Here is a 25,291-nt window from a genome sequence, read left to right on the forward strand (position 1 = left end):
TTCTTGGAAAAGTCCAAATGCTCTGGAAGGTTTACTACTTACTTACTCTTCCCTATTCTCCCTTGCCCTCCGTACTGTTGTTGCTCCTGTTCTGTGTCTGTTCCTGCTCCTGTCTCTGGCCCTGGCCCTTTTCTCTAGTTAGATCAAGGACAGAGGACGATTGTTCTGTCATTCCAGGTTGTCTTCATCTGTCATCTGTCTAGTGCCTGGACATATGATAGATAATCAGTAGAAACTGGTCACTTCAGCAGGTACTGAAAACTGTGTTAGTGTCACCTTTGTGTCTTTTCATCAAGGTCCTCGAGAACCTTTTAAGCCATTAGTTGTCAAAAGGCTTGTCCTAAAACCTCCAGTCTTTAGGTTTGCTACATTTCTCCTCCAGTTATTAGTTCCTAGAATCTTCTCCCCTTGGGTTGATGGGTCTGCTCTTAAATGATCCTCATACAGAGGAGTTTGAAAGCTTGCAGCTGATGGTTGCCCAGTATGTATGAAGAATAAAGGTTTCAGAGTCCAGCCTTGGGCTTGAATGAAGGTTCTGCCACTTAGGGCTCTATGACCTTCAACAAGTTACTTACCCTTTCTGGGCTTGACATTCTTCATCTCTAAGAGGAAAATCTATAAAGCAGAGAGCCGTTGTGGGGATTAAGTGAGCTATCTCCAAGTGCCTGGGTGAAGCACTAGTTTTAATTTTTGTATGGCAGGCCTAGGAGTTGAATGTTTCTGCCTGCCCTATACAATTAAGAATTGGTTAAAGACGCTCAGCTTCCATGTTCAGATGGAATATTGATGGCCCCTTTCTGAATTCTGTGCGCCACCCCTTCCCCCAGCTTCTCCAAGTCTTAATCATGTGTTTGCACTCTCAGGGATCTTAGTGATCCATGGAACCCTAGGGTTCTCCAGGGTCGGTGGTGGTGGTGGGATTCCCGCCCCATCTGTACTCTGTAAGCAGGTAGCCTGCCTTTGGTCTATTTTACATATTGGAGTTTGGAATAGGATTTCTTTTGGGCAAAAGTTCTTGAGGAAAAGAATTTGAAAACCCCACCCTAAGTTTAGGATAAAAACATTGGATCAAAAGAAAGAATGAGACCAAGTTCTAGACTCAGAGCAGTAGCAGCTATAAAATCACAGAAGTGCTTCGAGAATAAGAGTAGACCTGGATACACAGCGTGGGTTTTGACCTGTTGAGAACATGGCGCTATAACTCCAGCAAGAAACAACCCCAAAGGATGACCATCGGAGTTCCATCCACACTCCATTTGCAGTTGAAGACCTTTTCCTCATTAGAAGCTGGATGCTGTCCCTGGATGCCTGGTATGGTGTTGACAAGGGGATGCCACCCTCTAGGCTGAAGCAGCAGCATGACAAAAGGCAGGAAATGGGGCTTTCTTCAACTCACAGATGGGGTGTTCACAGTCACAGCTCCTTCTGGGGCTTTGTGAGGAGGGCCTGGGAAGAGAAATGGGAAGCCTACCTCTCAGTGGGAGCTGCAGGGGGCTGTGAAGGGCAGTGGGAGTCGGTGGAGATAGTACAGAGTGTAGGGTGACTTGGGGCAGGACTCTTTGTCTTGGAGAAGATTCTCTGCTCTACAATAAGCTCGGTAGTCTTTAGTATTGATGGGCACTCAGGGTTTTGTGCCGCTCCTTTGGAAAGCGCTCAATAATTACCTGCAACATGGGTTATTTTTCTTTTAGACCTCCATACCGCTCGGCTCATTTTTTCAGAAACGGTCTTTCAGCTTCCAGATCTCTTTAGCCCTTAACAGGAAACCTCTATATAATCTGCAGATCTGGTACAGGGAAAAAAAAAAAAAAGTGTGAATTGAGGCTTTACTGATGCAGGACTGGTGATAACTGTGTCAGAGGTAGAGCCAAGTGTCACTAGCTCTGCTCAAGAGGAAAGGCCCTCCGGAGCAGTGCTCAGGGGTAGAGTGTGAGCGGGATATGGAAGAGCATGCAAGATGATGTGCTAATTACAAAGCCTTCTCCCTTTCCATTCAAGCAGGACCTCTGCAAGGCAAGGTTGTATTAGATGGTTTGTGCTTTTCCTGATAAGAAGAGTGACACCTGATGGTTCAGGAAAAAGCAAACTTACTTTCTGGTAATCTGCTGATCCTCCACCCCCTTACTCCCTAATAAGTCTGAAGTAGGGAGGCTTTACCACATAAGAAAATTAGCAGCCTGCCAGCAACTCTGGCAATTTTGGGGTTTGGAGACTACAGAAAGACAACAAATATGGGGACAATGTTTCAGGTGCTGAGGAGATCTTCTACTTAGCCAGAAGAAAACCCACATGTTAATGTAGGAGTTAAATTGAAGAATGTATTTCCCACATGTTTTTGATCTGACAAAGGTCACTGAGCCATCTGGCCAGTGTATTCGCTGTTCCAGTGATAGAGACATCTGCCCTCCCTTGAGAGATGAGATCTCCAGTTCTAAGAGGTTTTTTTTTTTTTTCTGTTTGTGTTTGTTTGTTTTTTGGCTTATTTTGGTACCTATGTACTTGAATTATGTAGCAGTCGATTTGAGCCTACCTTCTAATGCTACACATTTTGATCGAGTTAGTCTCTGTCTCCTTAGGCAAGTCATTTTCTTTCAGCCTTGCTTTAAATTTCTCCATGTGAATCACTGGGTTAACAGCCCCTTTTTGGAAAGAAATAGTCTTGAAGGAGCTCATTGCAATCCTTTGCATATCAAAGGCCTCCAAGAATGTGTGGTGGTAGGCTAGCTGTGGGATTTTTTTTTTTTTTTTTTTAATGTGTATTTATTTTGAGAGGGCGGGAGGGAGGGAGAAAATCCCAAACAGGCTTAGGCTGTCAGCACAAAGCCCATGCGGGTCCTGGACTCACAAACCATAAGATCATGACCTGAGCTGAAATCTAGAGTCAGAGGCTTAACTGACTGAGCCACCCAGGTGCCCCTGGGATGTTTTGAGATGAGCTGCGGACACATGAATAGCTAGGATTCCTGTAGTTCCTAACCAGCTACCATTGTTTTTATGTCTCACCTGTGTACCCCAGTCTCCACACATTTGGTCTCCGTTTCCTTGTGTCTGTTCCTTGAGTATCCCGTTTACTCCAGTAGGAAGTACAAAGCATGAGTTGCTCTTACTTGAAGATTGGGCCCGTGTGTATATATTGGTGGCTGGTGCTGTTTTCTATCCTTGTCTATCGTCAGATTATACAGCCTTCTGCATGTCCTGCTGTTTCGGGGTTTTGGAATGCTGACTTGTCTCTGGACAGATAGGCATAGGTGGCTTACCCTGTCATGGCACTGGCTTCCAGTCTCTGACTTACCTGACCAACTGGTGTGTACGGGAACACTAATCCCCATCCTTTGTCCTTCAGGCCCCAGGACGCTTGACTGTTTAATTCCTAGATAGCCTTCCATGCTTTGCTATACTGATACTGAAGCAACAGATAAATACCATTATACATACAAATAAATGGAGGAATAGGTAGTTGGAAATCAGTAAGTAGAATTTTGAAAAAACCACTGAACTACATGGGAGGAAATGATGTGTAACCATGCTGAATGTGTTTCTCTAGCTACTTGGAGCCATTGGCATTTCATTCATTCATTGACTTAACATCCAACATATATTGAGTCTGCACCTTAGCTGTTCTGATGGGTGCAGTGAGTCACATAGTTTGGAAGACCTGTTCTGACGTCACTAAATGAAGCATGAGACCATTCTGTGTCCTCTCATATTCCTCAGTAATAGTGGGCTTGGTTCTGGTGTTAGGTTGAAGAATTGTAATGTGGGTTTCAGTAGCTGAAAACTGGTAAGAGAAAGCCCAGCTGTGGAACTGGCCAAAGTAGCTTGTATGCAGTGTGTCCAGAGACCTTGTTTATGGTCTCTGCTCTTGGACTAACTGTGGGACCATAGATCGAACAATGAACCTTCAGCTTAGACCTCTTTGTTAAGCCATAAAAAAAAGCACCTGGTCTAGGTGAGCCAACTCTTGAAATCTATTAATTCATAAACACTTTGGAATGTCAGGAATAGAAGAGCCGTGACTCGATTTTTGTCTTGCTTCTTTTCTTACAGTGGATTCTTTCCCAAGACCTTTCCACATAAGCCTAGTGTGGAAGATCCTTAGGAGTTGGAGCACCAGAAATGCCCCCATTGGCAGCATCTCCTTGATGAACATTTCACCCTCGGTGGCTACTGTGTGGGTCCTGACAGGATTTTTGCCAAGACTGGTTTCTGTAAAAATACTCACTTGCCAAGGTTTCTTTTTTAGCTCTAATTTTTTTTTTCATTTAATGGTTAAAGAGCAAAATCAGCTGTTGAAAGCTATTACCACCATAATGACCTAGAACTGAGGACTTAACCAGATGGCTTCTGCACACTTAGGCCTGTAGGGCTGTTGATGACCCAGGGCACGTGTAAATGTGTACATGTGATAGGAGTCAACTATACTAGATCTTTCAGAGCAAACTCCATGAAGTTCATGGAAGCCTGTCATTACTATACCGTGAAGCATTTATTAAAGCCATCCTTAATTTTTTCTGATTATGGGCAAATCATATGCTCATGTTGGAATATAACAGTAAAAAGTCCTAGTAATGAGCACTGGTATGCATTCTCTATTTGTGTATTCTGCTTTTTGCATGAAACATTATAGTGTTTGCATTTCCTATATGATTAAAAATAGTTCAAAATAATGATTTTCACTGGCTGCATATACAATCCATACTGGTTGTACTAGAATATAACGGTTGCCACAGTTGATCACTGTGTTTTTATTTAGACCCCAGGAACTCTTTCTTGTGAAGTGGCCTTAGTAGATAGACGAATGTCTTTGGATTAACACATTTGAAGTTCATATTGGTTGTGAGAATAAATGACATTTAATTAGCATATTCAAATGTTGTATTGCAGCCACATTCTAAGACGCTTAATGTTTAAAGATTCAAATAATACATAAAGACTAATTTGGAAGTTATTATTTTTGCACTTATGTGTGACCAAGCCCAATAGTAGAGTTGAAAGAATGAAAACCATGAAACATAAAGAGAGGACAGGAAGGGTGACAATGGACATTCATGGAGCACGTGCTATGTGGATGCATATACATTATCTCATAAAGGTCTCAAAACCAATCTCTGAGATAAATACTATGTGTCCTTATTTCACAGAAGACAGACTGAGCTCAGAGAGGTTTTGCACTTGCCCGGGTTAACCTGGCTGGAAAATGGCAGACCCAGCTTTTGAACCAGGTCTGTCAAATACAAAATTTGGTATTTTTCTTCTATTACACCATGCTGCCCAAGTCCCATGAAATTCTGCCTGCCCCATGTCACTCTAAATTGGTAGGAGAAATTCAGAAAGATAACAATGGGTCTTGTGGATTCCCTGTTCCTTGGAGCCACATAGGGCCTGGGAGGGTGTGGGTTCATATAGGATCTCCTCTGGGATCCCAGGGGGTTCATATGGGATCCCTAGCATCTACTCTCCTGCTTCAGCCAGAGCAACTCCTCTTTGCCCAGTTTTACAAGTTGACCCCCGCTTGTGTGCCACCCCCCCCCCCCATGTAGCAAAATTGATAGAATCTTGGGAATGCAATGGCTTTTTCTGGGAACTTGGTTCAAAGCAGATCTATGCTCCTCCCCAGTGTAAAGTGGCTTGTTAGATTGCTATACCTCCCAGAAACATCCTCCCCAGATTTCCAATGGAAATATTCATTAATGGAACAAATCATTGTATTGGTTGGCCCTCAGTGAAAAAATAATTCCCTTTGTCTAACTGACTTTTATGTCCTCATTTATGAAGACGGCTCTCTTCATAACCCCCTAAAGAGTTCCCACTCAGAATTCTGTCTTTGCTATGATCAATTATGATAGCTCTAAAATAGCATGCAGTTCTGAAATTCTCCACTTGCTCCTGTGTTTCTTATCGGCCGTGCAGTGCCCTCATTCATCCATTTATTCATCAAGCACGTCCTGAGCACCAGCAATGGACCAAGCATGAGGCCTTACTCCATTCTCTCTAGTGTGCCTTTCTCAGCATTTGTAGAATGCTGTTTTTTTGCAGGGTTTTGTTTTTTTTTTTTACTTTTATTTGAGGTACTAAGAACAAACTTATTTACTGAATATTAAAGCTCTGTAAGATACTATAGTGTGAAATGTGGTTCAGCGTTAAAACAACAATGCTGTGAAAAAATATGTAATATAACATGAACTTGTAAATTATGAAAGTTATCTTTCTCACCTCATAGTTACTTTACATATGTTACCTAAGGCTAGAGACCTAACAAGCTAATGTCTATAAATGAGGAACAGCTTTTCCTGGCATTGCTAATTGGAGGCAGGTTTTTTACTTTGCGATTGCTTTTTGCTTGAACTCCTTCTTGTCTCTTGTTGGATTAGTGATCTCTGTCAGTAACAGTAGAGGTGATGCTTCAAGTTTATATAACCCTTTGACATTTTTACAAAAGATGCTTCCCAACAACCTTCTGATGTAGGTACATATTAGTGTCTCCATTTCATAAATAAGAAAAATGAGGGCCTGCAGCTGGTGAGGACAGAGAAGGGATAGAACAAATCATTATCTCAGAATTCCCTACATGATCCTTTCGTTTTCCATCCCCCACCCCCAAATTACATAGGAATTGTGTCTTCTATCATTTGGGTGTATATTCAGATACTCACAAAATGAAATTTCTCCCTGAACACACGATGTATTCCTGCTTGAACAACTGCTTTTTCATCGACACCAGAAAAGGGAATGTCGCAAAATGAATTTGGTAATTGCTGGTCCCTGTTTATGGACAGCTGCCCAAGTGGGTAAAACATGCATAATGTACACCTTGTTGCCATTGCACGTTTAAAGTGCAGTGTGACGGATGGGAAGGTACATTATTAACCTCCGTCAATACGTTGCCTAAATGTATGAATGCAATAATACACTGTGGTATTTTGGAACACGACGTTAGGTATCCTGATTGGAAATGTTCTTGAACTAAAATATCCTCCGCGAGAAGCTTTTTTTTGTGGTTACAAAAAAAGATCAGCATCTCGCAGGTTACCCGATTTGCTAATTACTTAGAATTCAGATCAGGTATTGGTGATGAAATTAGCATGCAATAACTATCAGTTTTTGACAAGGGCTTTGGGTGGAAGAAAGGGATGGCTGTAGGTGATAAAGGGATAAGAAGGTAGCAAGTAGATTTTCAGGGTTGAATTGGATCACCTCGGTTAGATGATGGCTTAATGTTTCAACGTTCAGAGAGAGTGGCTCGATAAGTAGAAAAAGGCAAAGCCACCTCTTTGAAGCGATGGGTCTCAAAAGGTGTGGCCTTTTCTCGGAAAAGGCTAATCACTGGAACTCTTCATGTGGAGTGAGTTACCCCCTCTCATTCTGTGTAGGAGGACCAGTAAGAGCTGGTTTTTTTCCAATCAACAAAGGGTAGGAGGTTCTTAACATATTTACACAGAGGCCCTGTTTTATCTATTTTTATCTGTCTATCTTTATATATCTCTGTATCTATATATCTGTTACTCTACGCTTAAAGTGTACTCAGTTCTACTTCTGAAATGACTTGTGCTGAATCGGACAAAAGCCCCTACTACGTTTGGGTCCTGTGCTTCCCTTTGTATCCTCTGTCCCTAGCTAAAGATGCTGATAAAAATGTGAATGCACTATTAACGACGTACATCGTTCATGAGGTCCTCCCCTCTCCGGCCCCACCACCATCCTTTAAGTGTCATAGACTGTGTCCCATTGACTCACCCCTAAACAGGAATGGGGCGGTTTTATTCTCAAATTTTGCATCAAGTACGGTTTGATCTGTCAGGACTGCTCCCGCAGCCATCTAGATGGTGAGCTGTTCCTTAGCCTTTTTGGGTCTCGGTTACTGCATCTGCAAACTTGAAGAAGCAATAGTACCTCTCTCAAAGGACTGGATGAGGAGTAAGTAAGTGGGTGTTTCTGAAGCACTAGAAGAGTGGTTGGTACATAGCAGGGGCTGAGAAAGGGGTACTCAATAAAGGCAAAGATAGTTACCCAGGAAGTAAAGAGGTACTTTACACTTAGACATCAAGGAGGTCAAAAAATGTGCAGTACTTTGTGCTAATAAGCAATATTGCTACCCTAGAAGTGGAATGGAAGATTGATACCCAATTCAGCGGTTTGTCCATCCCCACCCCTTCTAGAAAGTTGAGAACCCAGGACTTGTAAAAACAACCTGGCTGATGTGCAGTGGAGATGACCGTGCCAAGGGAAGAGGCTGTCAGACCTTCCTTGAAGCCAAGTCAGATGAGCACGTATTTCCCTGCTGTCTGGAGGAGTGGAAAAGTCCCGCTGTCACTTCAAGCACTCTGGAGATCACATCTGTCAGGATGGGATTGCTCATCCCGCACTCTGTGGACAAGGGCTTGGCGTCTAAGTCTAACATGTGATCAACACCCCATTAGGGATAGTGGTCACTGCAGACTCTTCTGGAAGGGGACTGGGGGAGTCATCCTACAAGGCAGTGTACAGCTGGGTTAGGGCTTTGGCACTGCCTGCCACGAATTGAACTATGGCTCTCCTGCTCTCTCGGGGTTGGGATTTGGCTTTAGGCAAGGAACATACACATGCCTCTGAGGCCTGACATTGTTGTTCTCTGCAGCTCCATGGATCATGGAATTTTACTGATGTGGGTGTGAGGCATGGACTGACTGTCCCAGTGCTGCTTTCATTTTCATCTGTTCTTCTGTGCATGCCTTTATCCATCCACTTACTCAACAGCCGTTTAAGAGTGGCCTCCTGTGTGGCAGTCACTAAGCTAGGGCTGGTCTACAGGGCTCTAGTCTCTAGGGCTAGGGGTGTATAGAATAGTGGCACAGATCTACATAAAATCAATCCCAAGGACTTTTTATTTCATTTGGAGAAAGAGAGAGAATGTGAGCAGGGGAGGGGCAGAGAGGGAGAGAGGGAGACACAGAATCTGAAGCAGGCTCCAAGCTCTGAGCTGTCAGCACAGAGCCAGCGCGGGCCTTGAACTCATGAACCGTGAGATGGTGACCTGAGTTGAGGTGGGACGCTCAACCGACTGAGCCACCCAGGCGCCCTTTCTCAGTGCCTTTCATAGTGCTTAGCACATGGTGTGGGGAGGGTACCCCTTAACTTTTGGCTATTTGAGAACGATGGGATACGTGTTAACAATGAAGCTGGATGCAAGATGCTTAGCAGAACCAGATAAATGGTATTTGTGTAGCACAAATACCTAGTTTTGTCTAGTATTAATTTTACAACTTCATTTCATCATCACACATCACTTAGTTTCCATAAGTAACTTTAAAAGATACTGTACTTTTTGGTAGGTAAACAGAGATGCTAACTTAATTCCCCAGCATCACACAGTTCTTTGTTAACCATGCCCATCATGGAATTTCTCTGAATTCAAGTCCCTTTTGCTGTTGATGGCGTTATCTATATCCTCAATCATGCCCAAAGGGCCATTTTCCCTCCTTTAGGTGGTTAAAACCTAATGTCTCTGAGGACATAACATATTCCTATTTGGCCAAAGTACTTGGTTTTGGTTATTTGTTTATCACACAAATATAATGAGCACCTACTGTGTACGAGACACTAACTTAAGTATTCTGCTTAAGATTTACGATGTGTATCATAAGGTTTTTTTTTTTTTTTTTTTTTTTTTTTTGGTTTTCCTGAAGCTTAGAAAATGATCAATTCTACCTTGAAAATGTATTGATCATACTATTGCTTGGGTGATTTAGAGGGGACTTGAGGCTCTGATAGTCCCCAGATTCTTCCATATAACGTTCATTATAAAAGATAGATGGTGTTGAGCTCAGTGTGCCCTGGCTGTGTTGTACATTCTGGAAAATCCTTTGAGAAAGCAAAGCCTTAATATGGGCCAGTATGAAGTCCTAGAAGTGTGATCTTGAATAAGCTTAAGAACCTCTTTTGTTTTCTTAACATCATTTGTAAAGTGGAGGGGTCTGGGGAAGTGCTTTCCTAAGGGTCTTTACAGTTCCAAGCCTTGGCTATAAACCTAAATGGTGGCCTCTTAGAATGCCACAGTTACCCAGATGTTCCTCCTTCCCAAACCGCCTCTACCTCCTGGGGGCTCAGGCTTCCTGTTTGCTCTTCACGCCCACAGATTCCTGCTGGGCTGTTCTCTGGCGCCATCTCACCCTGTCTCTGGGGAAGATAATAGAGAAGAGCTGAGAAGACTCCATGGAGCTGCCTCTTCCATGAGCTATTTTATGACTCATGGACTGCCGGTGTGTGTGTGTGGGGTGGGGGTTGGTGGTGCTGGCCTGTGTGGAGGGAGAAGGGACTCGTGCCCTTTATTTCTTTTGCTTAAAAGAACCACTCAAGGAACCTACTATCTCAAGTGGACTCTGCTTCCCCTCACTATTGGATCATTTACAAGAATTATAAAACAGAACTCTAGAATTATCCTAAAAATGGTAACAGGAACAGATATTTAAATATCTTAATACTTCTGACCTTCCCCCTCCCCCCCCCACTTGTTTTATACTATTTCCCTTTGCTTCATACTCTTAAAAAAAAAAAGTGACAGGAAACTGGCTTCTCACCCAGTGAAGAGTAAGAACAGCCCTTTGGGTTTTGAGTAGCTCGTGAGATTTTTCTTCAGATGTTTAAGGGAATTTGTTCCAGAAGAGTCATGGGTGAGGAGGGTGAAGAGTTGCACCTGGGTTAATGCACTGCCAGTTGGGTTCTGTGCCATCAGTAGCATCTTTCTCTCTATGATTGTCCCCATTTTCCAGAAAACAAAGGCCAGAAGGCACACTTGCCCATTTGTACCTTGGCTTGATTGAAACCCTAGGGTCTCCCTTCACCTTGAATATGAGGAGGAGAAACAGCTGTTTTGTTTTGTTTGTTTTTTTTTCTTGAGGTATTTGAATCCTTGAAGCTGTGCCCAGTGATTCACTACATTTGCTATATCTAAACACATCATCAGCCTTTGTCAAGTTTCTGCTGTGGTTGGGCAATTCATGTTACTGGAGGAGGTGAGGAACTTTTTCCTCCCACAGCTGAAGATGAAATGATTTGTCAGGCATCATACACAAGAGTCTTTTCCTTCATCTTTCCCATTGGAATGATCTCCATCACCTTGTAGCCCAAGGACTACCTCCAAAGATCTTCCCAAGCCTGAGGCTACAGATCCCTAAACTGCCAGAATCCCTTTAAAGAAGGGAAGTCTAGCACCTACTGGAGCTCTAATCTTGAACTTCTCTCTCCACCCCCATTTTTTTGCCTTTCAATGTGGAAACACTAGGTGCTTTCTTTTGACTTGAATTTGGCTGTGTTTAAGGTTTATATGTGTGCCTATTTAAAGTTTATATGCATGCCTAAAGAAATACTTCTCCTATTTTGAACCAGGGAAGTGATAGTATCTGTATCATTGATTTGCCCAAAGATCTCTCTGTCCAGGTGGATGCCCCCTTGGTCATACATAAAGCAAAACCACCATTTTTCACAGTTCTCGGATCACTGTCTATTTCTGAGCCAGCCAGAAGTCTCATTGTGTGTTTTCTGTCAGAAGACATGGCAGACACAATAACCTCACCAATGACCTTTCCCTGCTGCATACACCTGGCTGCATGCACCTGGCGGCATAGACACAATGGGTGTCTGAGTGCTAACACCACTGCTTTCTTTGCTGTTGGAGGAAGCCTAACAGAATGTAGGACTGTGAGAAGAGTTTTATTAGGTAATCACCTTCAATCCCTCTAATTTATATTGGAAACCTGAATTATTTGAACCCTTGAGAATGTGTACTATTTTTAGCCACAAATGGCTTATGACACACATGGAGTGACAGGTCATCTAGAGACATTGAGAACCACTTCTTTCCATTCCAGATACTTTGCATGGACCTCTTGCCCAGAACTTCACTTAGTAATGGAGTACTGTGGCCTCACAGTTTCTTAGTAACGGTACTTTGCACCTTGAAAGCTGGGGCATGAGAAGTTTTATGGGTCTGATAGAGCAACCTGCCTGGTTGCAGATGGGCTCAGGGATGTCCAATATATAACTATGGAGAGAGCTTATGTCTGGGTCCTTCCTATCTTGCCTTTTCCATCTGTAATCCTTTCCATCCCATAAAGAGGATATGCTAAGAGGAAGAATGTCATTCAAAGACCCCACAGAATAAAGCAAAATGTTGGCAAGGAGCATTATCTTCAAATTTAACTGTGGGCTTTGGGGAGGTGAAAGGGTGAACTGGGGGGTGAGAGAAGGGGGGTAGGTTAAAAGCTTGCAGTTGGGACAGGAGGGAGAAGTGGAGAATCTCCTTAGGAACTGTAGGATGTAAGCATTTGAAATGTTACATCAGTAAGCTATGTGAGCCCACTGTGGGCAAGATGTCCAAGTGGCTGGAAGTGACTTAGCCTTACCAAGTCTGCTCACTACTGAGACAGCAGTAAATACTAGCCAACCTGAGTGATAATGGCAGAGTCCCACCACAGCCTGGCCCTCCATGTCCTTGTGTGTCCTTGTATAGCATTTTGCTCCTGAGGGTTCTGAGCGATTGAAGAGGGAGCCCATGCATGAAACCCACAATCCAGAATACACAAGGTCATTACTGATGCATGTAGCCATAGAGCAGAGTCATGGTGTTTTAGAGCTGGAAGAAAATTTAGAGTATGACATGGCCAAATCCCTTCATGCAAATCAATTAACAAAAATTATATAGCCAAACATGCACATCGGTGCCCTGTAATTACTAACTGGAGTTTGAGGTACTCAACAAGGTAATAAAGCCTATTAACAGCCATCAGACCCACAGAGTCTGTCTGGCACAGCTAGTGGGTTAGCAGCTGCTCACTGGATGAAGTGATTGAAAGGAAGAAAATGTTATCGCTTAGGTTCTGCCGGCCCCATCCAGCCTGGGCCAGTCACACCCACATTTCTTTTCCTGGTGAAAGCTAGCAAAATTTTCTCTCATTCATGGGGGGATTGAAGGAGGATCAAAATATTGAGGGACAAATCACCTCATCCCATTTGAGAAGTGATAGGGTAAGCTTATTTCAACACGGTATTAACCAGAGATGGGTTCCTCAGGCCATTCTCCCAGATTAACGGGCCAACACCTGGACACGGCATTGAGATCCAGCCCCTTGGGGCTTCAGCCTGCCCTTCCAGAACCCTTTTGTCCCAATTTTTACCCCAGCTGCAGTGGGTCTTCGAGCACTTTCTGCACTCATGTGACTCTTTGATGCGGTTCTCTGTCAGGAAGCCTTGCTCCCATAGTCTCCTTGCTGTGCTTGTATTCATCCATCAAAAGCCAGTTTGGTTGGGACTTGTCTTCTAAAATGTAAGGTACATTGATCACTAGTTTGGCCATACGTCTGTTAAAGAGCCCATTATTCTGTAGTGGATTGCTTATTTACCTGTAAGTGGTTGCATGTTAGGGTCTTGTTTTTTTCCTCCATGCTTAACATTGAACCTGGTATGAAGTAGTTACCTAACAACTGAGTGTATGGTTGGACAGATGCATAGAGAGATGTACCAAAAACCTCTCATGGTTTTTTTTGTTGTTGTTGTTGTTTGTTGTTTTACATAAATGTGAAGTCTACAAGGGCAGAGATGTTAGTTGGCTTGCTTCACTGGTGAATGCCCCACCACCTAGAAGAGTACTTAGCACCTAATAGGTTTCAATAAATACTTGAAACACAATTTTTTCAAGGATACAACTTAAAGAGATAAATTAGACTGTTGCCCCCAAATGTGGTTTACAAGAAAGTATCCCTTTAGACCCATAATGATTCTGCTCCTCAGAGTGGGTTGGCATGTTTGTCCTCTTCCTCAGAACTTTGCCTCTCGCTGCTTCCTTCTGGTGGCCTCTTAACAGTGAGCGTTGGCCGGAGCTCAGCTGTTGGTCCAGTTTAAGAACTGGGGAATTTTTACGGGAATAGGAGTGTTAGGTGTTGACTTCAGAAAGACGTCCGTTGAACATGTGTTGATAACAAGTACTTCTCTGCTGCTGCCGCCTTTCCTGGTTTTATGATTCTCTCCCAGGAAGTTTTGGCAGAGATGAGAAGGTACAGTTGTTCGTTTTTAGTTTGCATATCTAGAGGGAAACTCTGGAGTTGGAGACAGGGTTGGAAATAGTCCTGGCTTTTTTCCCAAGCTACTCTGACTGACAGCTGGAAGGAGAAAGAGGAACAGTTCCTTTCACCGGCTCCAAAGCAGACTGGGCCTTGTTGATGATGAGTATGGCCAGTGGCAGGACAAACCATCAGCTCACAGTGGACACCGGCAATGGAGGGCAGTAGCGATGTTTTGTTTGATTTTTGCCTCGTATCTATCAGCGCTGTGTTTACAGGAGCCTATTAAATAGTGGTGCTGTATTTAGAGTAAATGTTTGCTGAGTTGTGTCATCAAAAAAGGTATTGGGAATCAGGTCTCGGAACCTTAAGAGGAGAAGGGAATAGTCAGCCTAAGGTATATAGTAGCAATGTCAGGCCTGGTGTGCAGTATACGTCCTCTGGGAGTTAACTTGTGAGATGTGTTAAAGTGAGATATTTAAGTATTTTTGAATCTAGGGGTAGGTTTCAGTACTTATCATTTGCCTACTAAGCTTCATTTGGGACCCAAATATAATGACTTGATAATGATTAAGAGCATTGATCCACACGTGTCTTCACAAAAGAAGAGGGGAAGGCACTAAAGAACACAAGGGAAGTGTTGATTTATTCACGTGTGCCATGTTGTGATTGCGTAGTAAGTATACAACACTGCACACTGTGTGTAGTAGAAGAGCGCTCTGTAAAAGAGTATAGAGTTCAGGGTGTAATCCTGGCTTGTTGCTTAACTACTGTGCACCTTAACCAACTTGGAGTTTGGTGTCTTCAGCTCCACATCAGCCTTGGATGACCTTAAAGAACGCAAAAAGCATTCGCCTCCTGCGCAGTTGATACTGCCTGCCTAAAAGTGCCAGGTTGAAGAGAAATGAAGCCACATTGGGGTGCAGAGTAAATTGGTGCTATCTGTGATTGGCTGGTGATGTCTGCTATGGACAGTGGGTTGAAAGTTACAGTACGTGTGCAACTTAATTGCCATTCTGGGCCAGATGACCTGTGAAGTTCCATTGCCTGTATAGTACTGGTCCATAAGGCTGAATCTTTGCCTTCTAAGAACTTAAAACTTCTGCAGATGGGTATAGTTCTGTCGAACTTTATTTAAAAATCCCTGAATGGCAACTGAAGCACCATCATGATTACAGATCCCTCTCTTAAGTGGAGATATGGCAGTTTTCCTGCAAGCACCTTTCTGCCCTAGGTCAATGGCTTTAAACAGAACAAAGCAAAGGTATAGTTCTCCTGGTCATTCCTGTTTCCATGTATTTTGAAGAAGAGTGCTGAAACTAATCCAAATGCACCAGTAGAATTCTTCCTGAGTTACTATTTAGCCTAAATGAAAGTTTAGTCATCTATGCCTCATTTCAGTGAAAACCTTGAATCTTTAAATAAGTCACATGAAGTTTAAAAATATAAGCAAGAGCCTTTTTGTATATTTTGGTCTAGGAGACAGATTTAACTCTAATTTGAAATTGTGTTTCATTAGGGATGTTTTCTTTTGACTGTGGGTTTAAATTAAGGTTGTTATACATAATAGTGTTAGCCTAGGGAGGGCTGAAAAAGGTCGTTAAATATGGACCAAATTTATGAGATGATCTGTTTGTGTGCACATATGCAATCAAATGATGGCTCTAAAATAATTATTTTTAAATTGTGCATTCCATTTTAAAGAACGGCAATTGATACCGAGCTTTAGAAGCCTCAACAGGATCAACTAAATGAGGCCAGTAAGTGCTTCACAAGTGATTTTCTAAAGTGTTTTTCTTTTACTTCTAATAAATATGATAGAATGCCCCTGGTCACATGCGGCTTACTGCTACCCAGAACTGCACTCCTAAGTCCTGTGATAGGTCCAAAAACTTAAAAGCTTAAGAGTTAATTGAGAAAGAGGATTCCGTCCTATTTCTCCACATGTACAGGGATTTGACCATGTGTGATATTCTCAAACATGTTAAAAACACATGATTAAAACCATGTAAAATTAGAACTGGAATGGTTATATATGTTTCTTGCCTCTTGTTGTATCGGAAGGGTAGGGCTGTTGGTCTAAGGATCCCTGGCTAGTGATGGCAGAGCTAGGCATCCCAGGATGAACTCTGGACTCAGTCAAATGCCTGTTCTTTCTCCCGAATAATTAAGAAAATAGAGTATAAAACAGGCTGAAGTCCTATGGAAGTCACACAAGAAATGGGCATTCTTATCCAACGATTGGGCTTTCCAAGTCAATGCTTTTTCAAATCTGCTCTGAAGTTTTCTTCTCTGGGATATAGGTATGCGTCATCACTTCTGCTTTCCCTTTTGTTGTGGTTACCTACAGGTTCCTGGATAATGTTGATGTCCAGTCTCCACCTTTGTATTGATCATTATGTTATGGGCTTAGTGTATTGGCTTCCTGTTTTCTTCAGAACTGACTTTTTTTAAGGGCCTATCTGCCCTTTGCTGTAAGCTTCTTCAGATCCTCTCTGGAGGGAGGAAGGAGAAGAAATTACTAAATACAAAAAAAAAAAAAATTTAGAATGGTATCTTACTAGCAGCTGGAATAACTTGTAGTAGCAGTGGTGGGGTTCTTTTGATGAACTTTGTGTGATGAGCATTCTACAGGAGAGAAGGAAACCTTTGGAGGACCCAGGGTTCAAACCAAAGATAAGATCTCTTGGTAGATGAAGTGGGACAGAAAGGACCATCGAGAGTTCAGCTGAGCACAGAGATATGGGAGGAAGCCGTTGAATGGGGACTCTTCCTTCTGGCCCACAGGTCCTCTGTAACATGAATGATCACAACAGGCTGGGCATGGTTGAATTTCTCATGGCGGCCCTTGATGGGACTATCTTTTCTGTAGGTGATTGCACATGAACAGAGTCAGCTGACTAGATGAAGTTCCTAGCACTAGAGTTACATTTGCTTAGCAGACCACACTCCAGCATTTGGAAACCCCAGATGGAACTTCTGTTCATTTGTTGGAAGCATCATCAGGGGGAACAGAGCAGGTTGCCTAATGTAACGCCCCAACAGAGCTAGCAAGGGAGTCTCCATCTAACAAGCACGTGGGTAGGAATCTGCAAAGGGTGCCTCCACAGACTCAGCCAGAGCCCCTCTCTATATCACAGGTTTTGTAAGCAGGGTTTCTGAGTTCCCTTTGTTTAATCAGCTTTCAAAAAGGGTTACCTGGGTAGACTCTTGCCCATACAAAACATCATCCAAACCTCCTTTCATCTTGGACCAATCAGACCATGTGATACCATTAGCATCTGATTTTAAGTTAACGACTGAGTAGATTTATAAGGACCTCTTAATGATACTGAACATTTGGTCAGGGCATCATCTGTTTCACTTTCTGACCTGAATAAGTTGGCCCTGAAATTGCAAGAATGCTAGCAAGTTCTTGAGGCTATTCCTCACCACCCTGTTTTTGTTGTTGTCCTTGCATTTTTTGGAGAGGAGAGATGGTTAGAATTAAGTTATTAGGTCTTTTTATAATCCTCCATAGGAGTGGATCCCTTGTATTTCATGCCTTGGGTGTGTGATATCTTTCCTTACAGAGGCTAGGGACAGGCTTCCAGATAATAAGCGAGGTGATTTGATGGCTAGCTAACAGATCACCCTTGTTTGCCTTTGTAGTTGAGTGAACTGTATAATGTCTGGGAAGGGGGAACTACTAGCCAGAAGTCCAGGATTGGCTTCTGAACACCTGTGTTTGGATGTGCCTTAGGCATCTGTAACCCCACATGAACAAAGCAGAGCTAGTGACCCCCACCTCCCCCTCATCCCCGCCTGCTCTTCTACCTTCTACTCTTCTCCTTGTTTACTTCCAACCTTTGGAGACCAGCATCAACCTTCTTCCTAGCTGTTGTGGTGTGCTGGTTCCAAACCTTGATCCTCCCCTGTCACTTAGCTCACTTCACTTGGTCCCCACTGCCACACCCTTGTTCCCTGCCTTTGGTCCCCTTCTCATCCAGATTGATAGGACCTCCTCACTCATGTCTCCATCCCTTTCACATCATTTCCCACCTTGTTGCCAGAGTGATGGCAACACTTGTTTGGAATTCCTTGCTGGCTCTCCTTAACCTTTCTGATGATAAAGTGTATATATTTCTTAAGGTGATTCTGAATGAACTGCTATGTTTCTGCCATGTCCTGTTTCTCACCACTTCCTCCACATGATCCCCAGGCTGTAAGCAGGTAGAATTTATAACAAAGTAGGTAGGTAAAACCCTGAAGGTAGGAGACACACACACACAATTGCTGCTGACTGGTAACTCCTGTCTGAGAACTGAGATCATGGGTGCCTCCCTTACTTGGGCTGAGAAAGGAGGATCATCTGGTTAAGAAGTCTTCCTTATTATCTTCCTTTCTACCAGAATAAGAAGTTACCTTCTAATAGAAGACCCATTTTTTTTTTCAAATAATTTCCTCTTTTTTTTTTCCTTTGGTCTCCAACCTAGTCTGTGTTGTGGGAGTACTGGAGCCAAGATTTCCTGAGCCAGAATCAGCTAGCTTCCAGCACGGGCTAGAAACGTCCACGCTCTGTCCTCAGTGTCCTTTTGCACCTGTCAAGTGTGACCTTCCTCTCTCTACCTGGACGGCTGGGGAAGATGGCTGTGAGTTGCAGTACCTGAGAGACTTAGTATCCATCAGGAGCTGGAAGCACCAAGCCCAAGTGGTTTGACCAAGCACCGTGGAGGGCCAGAGTCCTAGCTACCCAGCCTGTGGGCTTCTGTTTCCCTCTGGTGATGAACCTGTCTCTGGTTCAGGCCATGGCTTTGTGGTTGACTCATGTGACCACTCTGGGGAATAAAATAAGACGGCCTGAAAATGGCCAGAATGCAGGAGGCATCTGCCCAAATCGGACCTATTGTGACACTTGTCCCGGTTGGTGCTCTCGAGTGCTCAGGGGGGCAGAGGAAATAGAATCCATTTAGTTCCCCCGTGACCGCCCCCCACCATGAATAGCCTGAAGTGGGTTTTCTTGTGAAAATGTCTGCTTCAACCTTCTGTTTCTAGCCCGTGTTTTATTGTCTCCCCCCCTCTTCTGCTGCTGCTATTTTACTGCCTCTACCCTGACAAAGCACCAGGTTTATTCTCTGGCTCTGTGTGTTGGCCCGCTTGGGTGTCTAACCAATGTATCAGCCTCAGCTAATACATTAGAATTTGAATAAATGTATAACAGCAGGTAGCAAGTGACTGGTGACAGGGTGACATATTGACTTAATATCTTGTGTAATGTGATATGAAGGATGTGCCTTTTGGTGTGTATTTTCATTTTAATTATTTTTTGTTGCTTTTCTTAGGCAGACACTTGTAGGCAGTTTTGAGTAATTGTCTGAAATCATTAACATGTTTATTAAATAAGGAAGCAGAGTGCATTATCTAGCGAATCAATTATGTAAATGCACAAAAAGCATAAGAAATTAGTCTTTAACTGTTGCCGAACGGCTTCCATTTCCTAAATTATAGATGAAAGTTGCTGTGTGTGCGTGTGCATGCATTGGGGGGTAGGGAGGTATATTTAGATGCATTCCCCTTTCTCAGACTTCTAAAGCAGCAATGATGAACTCGTGTTTTTTTTAAGGGGGGGGGAGCATTTCTGAGGTACAGCAACTAGTAGGGATTTATGTAGATCCTGAGTGTAGATGACAACAGATGGTCGGCAGTGAGAAACAGAGAAATCTCCATTGAAGGGTCTGGGTGAAATGATAAGCCGTGTTAGTGAAGCACAAGCAACAGCATCTCTCCTCTGGATAACAGCAAAACTCTCTAGGTTCAGAATTCTCAATAGGTTTTTTTTTAAGCCAAACCATTATTCATCCTGATTACTTACAATTAAAATCTTTTTTAAAAAGATCCTACCGTTGACTCCAGTATAATTTTCGGTAGCAATGGTAATTTGTCATTTGGGGAGCAGTTACCCTAGAAAATCAGGAACACACTCCAAGTATCCACCATTCTCGAAGTCATTAGATAAATTATCTCAACATTTAAGAGAAACACCATCTTTTCCTTCGTGATTTTATTGTGTGGTGGTTTCTGTTTATTTTTTTGGTCTCAGAATTTTGTGGATCTTTCTCCCTTTATATTCAAATAGTTCATATAAACATACATAGGTTTCCTTTATTTAGCCTCAAGTTTAATGATGAAAAGGAAAACAATAGTGCTGGACTCCTACCCCTGCTTTTGGCTGAACATACTCCCTCTAATCTTCTTGATGGCAATCCAAAAAGGAAAACTTGAGCAGAGATCCCACCTGCTTTCAATTCCTTGGTAAAGCTTTAGGATCAGGTTAAAGGCTACTCAAAAGGAGATAGTAGTAGGAAGATGAAGGCTGGGGTGCTAATATATGAAATTTTAGCTTTCTGAGCTAGAGAGACACATTTCCCAGTTATTATTAATCAGTCTTCTTTAAAACAGAAATCATGGTGCTTGGCTGGCTTAGAGCGTGGGATTCTTGGCCTTGGGGTTGTGAATTAGAGCCCCATGTTGGATGTAGAGATGACTTAAAAATCTTAAAAAAAACAAAAAAAGTAATAAATTGGAAATCAGACCACTTGTACTTAATCATACCAGCCATTTAAGTTACCAGTAGATGCTTACAAACTACTTTGGAACCCAAAAGAAAAATAAAATGGGAGGCAGAAGGATGTTGTAGAAAGAGGTAAACATCTAGATATGGACTGGACATTGGCTACTTTTAGTTGTATTACATAGAACTGGTCATTTAACCTTTGTACACTCCCTTGCGTATTGATAATTGGGGAGTGATAGGACATAACTGGTAGGGTTGTTGGGATTAAGTTAGAATCTATATTAGGATACTATGAGCACTGAATATAATTGGTACACAGTATTTAAGTAGCTCACTTTCCTTTCTAAAAGTGTTAATAACTGCTTGGATTTGAGTTTAATTGGTGTAGTTTCCTGTATAGAGGACAAATACATCTAGAGACTTGATACAGATTGCTTGCATGTGGGAGTATGTTTATGATACTGTAAAATAATCCAGGAGGTAGTCTAGCTCTAGTAGAATGAAAACAAGAGGGGTTGTCTAGATACAGAAAACATCTTAAGCATAGGTCATAAACTTAACTGTATAGGTAGATACTTTGATTTCATGCTCAGATTTTCTTTTGGACCACTATTTTAAAAATTAATACATATATAGGGTAAAAAAAAATCACAGTGTGAAAGGAAATAAAGTGAAACATGTGACGTATCCTTGCCCTTCCACATGGACTCCAAACAAGTAACCAGCATTCATGGGCTTTGTACCTATTTTGGATACGCACGCAAATGATTCTCACAGATTCAGAATGTGAAGATACTGGGTCAAAGGGTATATATGCACTTCGAATTTAGAAATATAAGCCAAATGGTCTTCCAAAGAGGTCTTTAGGGATTCGAACTCCTCAGCAAGGTATAGGAGTCTCAATATTAACAACTCTGCATTGACCATTATTTTATCTTTGTATTGTGTTAGTTGTGAATGAAGTTGAACATCTTTGTTGTGTGTTCATTAGCCATTGGCTTGTCTTTTTCTATGAACCGGCTCTTATTAACCCTGGAGGTTGCTGAGCTGTGCTACTCAGATTGCCCTTCAAGAAGGAAGCTCATGTTCCCTCAGCTGCTGCACAGGCTGTAGCGGAAGGAGCTTCCTCTCCAGGCCCACCCCTTTCAGGCCCACCTCTGCTTAAGAGAGCCTGCTGGCCTCAGATCTCACTCCCTTCCAGGGAGTACCCATGTCTAGCTCTTAGTGCATAAGGGACTCTAAGGGCTCAACCCCTGACTCCCAGTTTGGCAGTCCCTGTCCTTGCTTCAGACCCTCAGGTGTCTTGTGATTTCACTGCCGAACAATAGCTTTTGTGCGGCCCTGGCTCCTTCTCTCCCCTGTGGGGCTTGACCCTGAGAACACTCCCCTGGGAGCCTCCTGTACCTTCTTCTGCATCTCTAACTGCTTCCCGAGAGAGAGCCCAATGTGCAAAACCAACCTTCTCCATTTTGACACCGGGTTCTTGGTCCTTTTCAAAATGATTTGAAGGCATTCTGTTGGGGAGAAATTCACCTTTTGTCTAATTTAGAGGCTGCAAGTATTTTTGCCTCTTTGTCATTTGTCTTTCATTTTGTTGTTGGTATTCTTACCCTTTCAAATGTTTCAAATGCTAATGCAAATTTATCAGTTGTCTTTCCTTTTTATTTTATATTTTAATTTATGGCATTTGGTTTTTGTCCCTTGCCTAGTAGGGCCTTCCTTATGGGAATTTTTTTTTTTTTTTTATGTTCTCTCTCTCTCTTTTTTTTTTTTTTTTTTTGTTCTAACAACTTTATTTTTTACATTTAAATTTTTGAGCCATCTGGGATTTATTTTGATGTAGGACATGAGAATAGAACCAGAATTACATACCCCTCCTCATAACTGGCCAATTGTACCAACATATTTATTGGATAATCCATCATTGTCCCACATCTGAAATGCCAGCTTTATTATATAATAAATCTGTGTGTATTATGTCTATTTCTAAAATAAATTTGCCCCATTTTCCTCACTATTCTTGGCCTAGTAACAAACTGTTTTAATTACATTAGTTTGATAGTATGTTTTAATACCCAGGAGGGCCAATACCCCCATATTTCCTCACCAATTCCCAGAGGTTAATTTTGCACACACATTTTATTTTTGTTTTTTATCATGCACATTTTAGAATTAAATTTCCCAGTTTCCAAAATACTCCTTTTGGCATTTTTGTTGGGGTGACATTGAATTTACAGTAATTGGGAGAATAACATCTTTACAGTGAGTTTGATCTGTGAACAAACTGCATCTTTGCATTAATTTGTCATATTTTATGTCTCACGGTAGGATCTTAAGGTTTATTCTTGATTCTATACACTTTAAAACTTTTCTCGAGAATGTATGTCCTTTTGCTCTTGGAAACTGGATCTTCATATTTTGTTGGCTTTGGTGTGTATAAGAAAACCTGTTGTACAGTAGTTTTGTAATCCTCTAATTTTCTCAGTGTTTTCATTCATTTTCAGTTGCTTCTCTTTGGTTTCCTAGGTTGATAGATGTATCATCTGCAAAGATAATAATTTTGCCTCTTCCTTTCCAATTTTTATTATTCATGACTGTCTGACTCTGCTCGGGCTGCCATAACACAATACCTTAGACTGACGGGCTTAAGTAACACACATTGATTTCTTACAGTTCTGGAGGCTGAAAGTCTAAGGTGAGGTGAGGGAGGTAAGTGAAAGCATGAGCTCTCTGGTATCCCTTCTTACAAGCACTAATCCCTTAGGACCTCTTTTAATTACTTTCTTCACCTAGCCACATTGGGAGGGTTATGGTTTCCACATACGAATTTTGTGGGTGGCAGGGTACAAAATCTAAGTCCATAACAATGACTTTCTCCTAACTGCATGGGCTGCTGTTAATTGGAAAGTGTAAAATTATAGAGTGTTGGTAGTGGCCATTTTTGTCCCAATAACGTTGCTACTTAGGCGTCACCATTAAAGCCTGATTCTGGATTTTGAGCTGCGATACATTTTTATTAATATCTTTGCCGTAGTTAGAAGTATTCATAGATTCCCAATTTAACCAATTAAATCATAGTAGACTTTGATTTTATCAAATGCGTTTTTAGCCTCTATAGAGATAATTGTAAGGTCTTTCTTATTTAGCTTATTAATATTATGAATCCTAGAAGGAGAATTTCTGTTCTCGAATGATCGTGGTATCCCTGAAATTAGTACTACTTAGTTGTTGTGTGTTAAGCTTTTATTGTGCTGGTAGATTGTGTTTGCTGATGTTTGAGTTAATATTGTACATCATTATTTATAAGTTAGATTGATCTGAATTTTCTTTCTTGGGTTATTTTTGTCGGGTTTGAAATATGTTAAAGCTGTATTGAAAAAATAACTTGGAAGCTTCATTTCCTGAATACATATTTAAGTATTTTAATGTGAGTCAGTATGAAACGGCTTATTGTTAGTGTCTTTCCTAAATACATTTTTGGAGGAAAATACTTGATGAATTAGAATAATTGCCAGGGTTGGACCTCTACTATTCAAGCTGAAAAAGGCAGATAACAGACACATCCCTGAGGAACTGAGAATTGTGCCTGCAGGTGCTCTGAGAAGGTGGGGAACTATAGAATTCAGCTGGAACACTGGGGATCCACTGAAAAATCTTGGCGCTCTTGAGGGTAAAAACAACAACAACAAAACACCTTTATAAATTGGTCTCTACTGTGTGCAGCCTGAGATTCTGAATTTTGATGTATTCCCCCAGTTACCCTGTGACACGACATGGGAAGGGTAAATGCTGTCCTAGTTCATTTTGCTTCCCTCTTGTAACCATATCTGGAAGTATTCTTCTGTCTTAGCCTCCTGCCTCTCCTCCTTCCCACAGAGTCCAGGATCCACCTGTTGGCACTGAACGGCTGGGCACCAGGACTCTGTCATTTCTCTTCCCCCGTGAAAGCCCTACCCTTAGTTTGCCAGCTTCTTGATAAGAAACTATTAGACTGATCCAAGCTCAAGTGGAGATTGGTGATGATGGTTTGTCTCTGTGCCTCCAGAAGGTGACCTGTTGATAGTTTTCAGGGAAGTCTGACAGTACTTAAACCAAAGGAGTGGGTGGTGACCTACCGGGCAGGTTTGGAGGGCCCCTGTGTGTGACGGATGGAGACACGATCCCCACTTCTAGCTCTGGCTGTTATGCGTAGGGTCTACTTTATATTTGAGAAATCAAACCGTAATAGTATCTGATTCAGCCTAGGCAGTCTTAATCTTTGAAGCTGTTGCCTGCTTTTGTAAAGTCGTTAGGTTTCTTCTCCAGCAGGTTTCTAAAATTTAAAAAGAATTTTTTTTCTGGTTTCTCTTTCCCTCTTTCTCATGCTGGAGAGATGAAATTGGATCGTTTTGCCGCCTCCTCCCCCTTTTTTGTTTTGCTTTGTTTTGTTTTTAGCTCCCCCCCCCCCGCCACCCCCCGCCCCTTCTCTCTGGGTCTCTATCTACTAGTCCTGAGCAATTGTGTTACAGTTTTTAACAGAGTAGAAGATGTTACAACGTGTTTCGGCTTCACACTCTTTACATCACAAATAGTTGTGATAAAATGTTCGTTCCAATATCTACATTGATTCCAAACTTAACTGATCTTAAAACTTTACTTCAAATGACCTATACTGAAGAATGTTGTACATAACACAAAGCCATGAATATTGCTTCAATCCTAGAAGTCA

The 25,291-nt window shown here is 42.1% G+C and overlaps 1 protein-coding gene across 1 annotated transcript in view; it reads left to right on the top strand.

Annotated features, from left to right (window-relative positions):
- RORA (RAR related orphan receptor A) overlaps positions 1-25,291 on the top strand; it is a 712,209-nt gene that overhangs the window by 62,163 nt on the left and 624,755 nt on the right. The gene's annotated exons all lie outside the window — the stretch shown is intronic.

This window comes from Panthera tigris, chromosome B3 (assembly GCF_018350195.1).
Source record: "Panthera tigris isolate Pti1 chromosome B3, P.tigris_Pti1_mat1.1, whole genome shotgun sequence".
Classification (NCBI taxonomy): Eukaryota; Metazoa; Chordata; class Mammalia; order Carnivora; family Felidae; genus Panthera; species Panthera tigris.